The sequence below is a fragment of the Medicago truncatula genome, chromosome 5 (genome assembly GCF_003473485.1).
Source record: "Medicago truncatula cultivar Jemalong A17 chromosome 5, MtrunA17r5.0-ANR, whole genome shotgun sequence".
In the NCBI taxonomy this organism is placed as follows: Eukaryota; Viridiplantae; Streptophyta; class Magnoliopsida; order Fabales; family Fabaceae; genus Medicago; species Medicago truncatula.
Genome location: NC_053046.1, coordinates 7,400,402 through 7,407,665, shown reverse-complemented (window position 1 = coordinate 7,407,665; position 7,264 = coordinate 7,400,402).

The window sequence follows — 7,264 nt, the reverse complement described above, 5'->3', positions numbered from 1 at the left end:
TTTTTTTTATGGAGAAAAAAAAAGTTGGATTGGATAGGAGAATGGAGAGGAATGGACCCCATCAATACTGGTCAGAAATTCAGGTTAATAAATGTACTACTATTAGCTCAATTTTTTTTTTTTTTTTTTTTCAGGGGAGCTCAATTGCTAATACTAGTATATTTGTACATTTGTTTTTCTTAAATCACACAAAAGATTAATTCCTTGAATTAACTTGGTGCATATTTGGTTCTGTTTCGATGATAATCGATTTTTGAATGAATTGATTTTAATTAAAAATAAGTTATAGATAATGTGATTTGTGTTCGAGTACAGTCACTTAAAAATGATAAAATAGTTGAAGGATTTAAATATCTATCGATAGTATCACACTATGATGGTAGTATTTATACATTTTAAGTCTAGAAAGCAAAGACATAAAATGTTGAGTTTTGTTAATAACAAAATTGTTGAAAACGTTGTTTTTATCAAGTATTTACACTCCCATTTAGCAATACACTATCATATTCTTCTAAGCAAAACAAAGTACTACTACTCTCATGAGTGGTAATCTTATGATGTAATTGATCAAATTTATTTGTTTTTGTCTTATTTTAATGCAAGTAGTAGGTGTGTCTGCGAGTGTTACTCTTATTGACATTTATTCTCTTATCGAATGAATTTAATGTATATCTCAATGGTTTATATGAAACTCATTTTAAAGTGTGATTCACTTTAGTTTAAGTTAATAAAAGAGTAAGTGATAGAGAAAATAGGTTACAACTACTCTTTTTAGTAATACAACTCTTTTGCTACCTAACCAAAACTTCTTGCTTTCTTCCCTTTTTCCAAATCCAGTCGTCCAGATGTAGATCTATGGTCGTGGTGGTGCGACGAGACTACGTCTCCGCACCACCGTTCCCCCCCCCCCAATGATGGCTCTCCGTTTGTGTCCGTGGGTTTCTCCGTTTTAGGGTGCCTGCTTGGGTTTTCTAGTGGTGCCTTGAAGTGGTCGCAGCTGATGTGGTTTTGGGTTGCTGTTGTGCGCGGCTGTTTGATGGCTTTTGTTCCTATGGTTGTCGCAGTTGAGGAGGTGGGTTGCAACTGAGGGGTTTTTGCTGGGTTGCTTTGGTTGTTGTGTGTTTGGTGGTGGTATTGTGGTGGTCGTGTTGTGCGGCGTTGGCGTTGTGTGGTGATGTGTGAACCGTTTCCGGCGGCGGAAGTTGGGTCGGCTGTTGGTGGGTGGTCCGGTTGGAGTGAGTGTTGGTAGTGACGGGGTGGTGGTGACGAATGTGTGGTGTGAATGGGGTGAATTGTGGAGCCGTTAGGTGTGTTCCGTTTCCGGTGGTTGTAGGTGTGGTGGTATCTCGTTCATTCACGATTAATCCTCCCTCAACGAACTCCCGGATCGTTTGTCGTCGTAAGGATCGTGGTGGTTAGGGTTTGTTTACACTGGTGGCCATGGGCTTCAGATTTTGCTTGTTTTGGTCCCATGACGTCACTGTGTGTTCCTTATTTTTACTATTCCGATGTTGTTTTCTGTTGTGTGGTGGTGTTGTGGTGGAGGTGGTGGTGGGGGATCGTGGGGCTGTCTCGGTGAGGTTTAGTAGGTGGTCGTGGTTTATTTGGACTCGGATTTGGTGTCAGAACGGTTTACCGACGGGAGCTATTAGGGGGTGGTTGGTGGTGTTTGTTGGGGTGATTTCTTCTGGAGGATGCCTCGGTTACTCGAGTCATTGTTTCGTCGTCACTAGCTCTTGTTTGCGTTTTTGTGGGTTGTTAATGTGTTGAGGGTGCTTGGAGGGGGGTGGGTCCTGTTGAGCTGTGCTATTTCTTTTTGATCGGTTTGTTGTCTGCACCTATGCTCATCATGTTTGTCTTACTTTTTGTGTGTTGGTATCTGATGGACCGGTTACTTTTGCTTCGAGATCGGGAGTTGGTGTCTAGCTGCAATCTTGTTTGGCTTGATTTGGTGTTTCTCTGATGTACCGAGGGTGAGGGGTGCCCTTCTGATTTGGTCCTAAAGTCTGGTGGACCGATCACTTTTGATTCGAGATCGGGAGTCAGTTCTTTGGCATTGGTTTTGGGCTTTTATGGTTTCTTTCGGTGGATCGGAGGTCGAGAGGTGGTTGAAGCGGATTGATCTTATTGGATAGGAGCTTTTCGGATGTGGCTCTGCTTTCGTGTTGGAGAATGGGAGATTATTTTTGTGGCTCTGCTTTCGTGTTGAGGAATGGGAGATTATTTTGAGGGGTGTTTCTTTGGGGGTGAGTAGTGACGACAGGCTGTGCGGGATTTCGTTTTTACAGTGGTCTTTTCCGTGGAGGAATCAATTTTAGGTGGTGACATGTATTTTGATGGTGTTGTCCTCATGGGTGTTTTTAGGTTGTGTACTTTCAGGTTTTCCGCCTATATACAGCACATTTACACTTTGTATTCTCATTTTCACCGGTCTCTGTTCGTCTTGAACAGAGATCTGATGATTTAATAAAATTTGTTGATTAAAAAAAAAAAAAAAACTCTTTTGCTACCTAATATCATGAACAACAAATGGCCAAATCATGTACATAGCATTAAATTTGGTTAATCTAATTTGTAGTCAAATGAAGAATAACATGGTTATGTATATCATTAGACAACATTAACATTAGCAATGCTACTCTTTGCTACCTAACATTACGAACAACAAATAGCCAAATGATATAAATTGCATTAAATTTAGGCAATCTAAATAGTAGTAACTGCTTCATAGAGTTTGATATTTTTGCGTACGTGCTCAACTGGTCTAATAATTCGTTATCAGTTAGTCCATTTAAAGCATGGAAAATCATCAATAGGAAACATGCCATCAGAGGCCTAACATATCCCTCCTTCATGAATCACACATGACTTGTTGGTTAACAATTTGCATTCCAACAGTGTAGCACTGTTTAATCACGGATACTACAGTCCATTTCTGCGGCGAAGACTCACTCACCCACATGAATATGCCCCACACACCTACACCTGCTATATAGTGCCCTATCCCCTAGGTCTCGTTGGAAAAAATACACAAAAATTAAAAGGAGTAAACATTAATTTTGATCAAAATAGTTCTCAATTACAAAACATTCTTAAGATAGAAGGGATCAAAATGATTTTCATGGTCGAGTAGCAACCATCGAGATATGAGTTTGGAGTACGTTTAAATATTGTGACGTTTAAGTCAGAGCAAAGAGGATATTTAAAATTGGTTAGATGATGTTTTTTTTGAGTTATAATTCAATGATCTTTTTATACAATCAATGATATAGACGTCGAAGTAGTCTTGGAGGGCGGTTACAGACGACGAGCGTCAACAAATGTAACCGTCGACAGTTATTTATGTTAATGGTCAAAGACATTACAAATTCAAAGAAACATGTATCTTTAGACTATTAGAGGTGATAGGTCACTGTGAGTCGACCGTAAATACAAGCTTGATGTATTTGGATCTATTACTAGGTCCATTGTGTTCATGCCAAAATGTATTTTGATATGTGTGCGTTAAGCTTGTGCTTTGAGAATGTCTCAAACAGGGCCGGACCTTGGTGAGTGCAAGAAGCGCTACCAAACCGAGCCTCTAAAAACTATGGGCCTCAAAAAAAATTATAATACCCACCCCACTTAAATTAAAAAATTATTTCTTTGTATAATCACTTAATCAGTCAATTTAAAAAGTTATTTCATCGAAAGAATCACGACAATTATTTCTTTTTCGCATAAACCATTCGTTTTCCCCTTTCCTGCGACATAGAAGTGACATTCAAACGACACCGTTAGATAAATTTCACCTCTCTTTCACTTAATTTTATTTTGTTTTGTTTTATGTTTAAAAGTTCTTCTGATTCCGATTTTTTAATGAAGCTTAGCTACACACAAAAAATTACGTTTTTATTTTATTAGGGACTATTTTAAAAATAGAACCGAGCCTTCTATTTCATAGGAACGGCCCTAGTCTCAAATAGTATATTTTGTTGGAATATTTTATTATTTATTATATTCCAATATCATTATGTGGGAAAATATCGTAACGATAATTATATTAGCTATTTATCAATTGTGAGTCTTAGTTGATTAGTGATCAAATTAAGTAATAAGGCTATTAGATTTCTAATTGGATAATTAATTAAATATTTAATTAGTTGATATGGACTTAATGAGTGGATGTTCGGATGACCCATTAACGGAATAATGGGAAACTCTAATGGCCATCCAATATAAAAGAGGCTATGGTTCCCAATATACTGTACACGGCAAAACTCTCTCTTCTCCCCATCTGAAGAGAACTTGAGGCATAAAGGTACCGGTTGAGGAAGAACCAAATCAGTCGCCGCTAACTCTATTGTGTGTTTCAGATCATCTCCTCTCTTTGGTTATCGTTGTTGATGAGAGAGCGGCTACAAAAGCTTTATCCAGGTATTCCTAATACCCTAATTCTTAATATCTTGATAAATCAAACATGTCGTGGATCCGATCATAATCATGTTCAATGTTTTGTTTGCTTCCGCTATTGATTCATAATTGTTGAACATGTATTATGAAATTTGTTTATATTAAGACCTAAATTTCCAACATATTTTGTTAGTGATTTTGCAAATTAAATTATCAACAAAAATCACATTTAACATTCAAATTAACTAATAAAAATTTAAACGTGAGAATCAAATTTACTAATGAAATATTCATTTTGGATCCATTTTACATAAAAGAGATCTAAAAATATCAAATAATATTTGATATTATCAAAACATCTTTAAATGTATATTTTATTATTAACTTTATAAATTAACACCATAATACATTCAAGACCAAACAAACTATACCATTCCCCTGAAAAATAATAGTAGTACATCGTACTAAATTAACCGACAATATACTCATTGATTCATTTTTTGTAATTTTAATATATAAGAAAAATGAGTTTAAGTATGCTCCATTTAATGCTATATTTAGCCTATTTAAAGATTTGGATGCAAGACACACACGGGCACATAAACATATAAGGGTTGTGATTTTATTTTAAGAAATAAACATTTATTTAATTAATTAAAAACCAGAACGCTAAGCCTTTGTCTTTCTTCTTCTTCGCTCTGCATCACTGTCTCTCCACCGCCGCCTCCATTGCCATTCGCCACCGTTGAAACCTGCATCGAAATTCTGTTTCATCTTCTTACTTTCAGCAACCAATGAAAATCTCTAACATCTGAACCCTTATATGTTTCTTGCACAGTCCATTGTTTTTTCAACCAATTTTAACAATACGTTCGTTGTTGTAAATAATATTGAATTTTCGTTCAATCAAATCTTCGTTCACCTTCTCCCATTATTGTTTGCCATTTTCTATTGCGGTGGCCGAGAGTGAGGCGGAGATGACGATATAGTGATAGAAACACATGAAAAGAAAACGGTTGCGACATTGATTATACAGGTGGTTTCAACGGCAACGAAGGAGGGCGGCGACGGCTCAGGGAAGAGGGGCGGTGGTGCTCAGGGAAGAGGAAAGGATGTGTTTGAGAGGAAGAGAGACACGTTCTGGTTTTTTAATTAAATAAATGTTTATTTTTTAAAATAAAATCACAACCCTTGAATGTTTATTTGCCACATGTCTTGCATCCAAATTTTTAAATGGGCTAAATGGAGCATTACCTAAATTGAGCATGAACTCAAGAAAGAGGGTCTCACACATTGATCGAAATGAGTGTTTTACTCAATTATAAAAGATGATGGTACTTCCTCCGTTTTAAAATAAGTGTTACTTTAGTTAAAAAATTGTTTTAAAATGAATGTCACTTTATATTTTCAATACAATTTTAATTTTTATCTTCCATCTTTATCCTCTTCAACTTTTCTCTCACAATTTTCAATGCAACTTTAAATTTATCTTTTTCTTATAAAATAAGGACAATTTAGTAAAAATATTATGTCTAATGATTATTTTATTTCATTTATTAATCTATGCGCAATAGCGAGTGAATCTGTGACCTCAATTGCTTCTGTTCCAGACAAGATTGTCAGGTAAAAATTATATACTGATGGAAGGAATCGAAATTTACATTTACATAGTAAAACTGACAGAGATTTCTTATGATTTGCGAGTCTGGGTAACATATAACTATTATTTTGTCTGACCCTTGTCACTTTATTTTGGTAAGAAACCAAAGCTAAAACTTGCTTGTACAAAAAATATTTTTCTAATCCAAAAAGAATCATACAAAATATTTTTGAAAAGGAAAGCAAAAAAATACAAATTGATGAACCAGACCAGTGACTGGTCAAAGTAAGTTGCAGCCCACATGCAAATTCGTTGTGTGACGAAATAGAGATAAATATGAACAGCAAAATCATCCATAAATGGGACCCAGATGTATTACATTTGTATCTACAACATTATTGCCAATTGGCTTCAACAAACCAAGTGCAAGTGCACGATCGCAACACATTTTTTATACTCTTCCTAAATATATTATTATATATAAAAAAAATTGACAGAACGAAATGAACGTTATCTATTTTAGAAATAATATAAAGTATAGAGTGTCACATGTGGTATGAGACATAAAAACTATATACCCACATCTTAGGCTAAGGATACCCTTGACTATTGGCCCCATCCATGCCAAAAGGTTCATGCATATATATACGGTTGGATATGAAGTGTATTTATAAGATCATTCCCTCCAACCGTATACTACCATCAATAATAATGAAACGCACTTTTTATAAACAAATACTTTAAGTTATAGACAGAGGTATAAATGAATTTAAAACTAACTATTCAAACAAGTTGCGTTTAGATTTCCTTATATTATTTAATTTTATAAAAACAATACTGATGCGAGTATTTATTTATTGTTGTCAAATAATCTAATAGATAAAATTCATCTTTAAAAGGCAAATGAATGATATCTTCAAGATGCAAATCTATACAAGTTAATAAGAGTCAAAAAAATGAAGTATGAACAAGTTCTCCGGTAATTGAGGTTAACTTAACTGCGACGTGACGTGACGTGACGGTTAGTTGTAGTGAGGGATAGATAACAAAAAGGGACAAAGAAGGAGATGTATGTGGGACCCATACAGTCGGCTTCACACGTGCGTGCGACACAGAAATCCGTAATAATAAAAAATTGATTATTGAATAGTGTTTTTTGGAGGGGACCATGTTTGACGTGTTGCTTAAGGCTGTAGCACCATAATAGAGGAACCAAAATTAATTATTTTCATGCTAGTAGTAGTACGGTTTTATGTTATGTTACTCAGATGC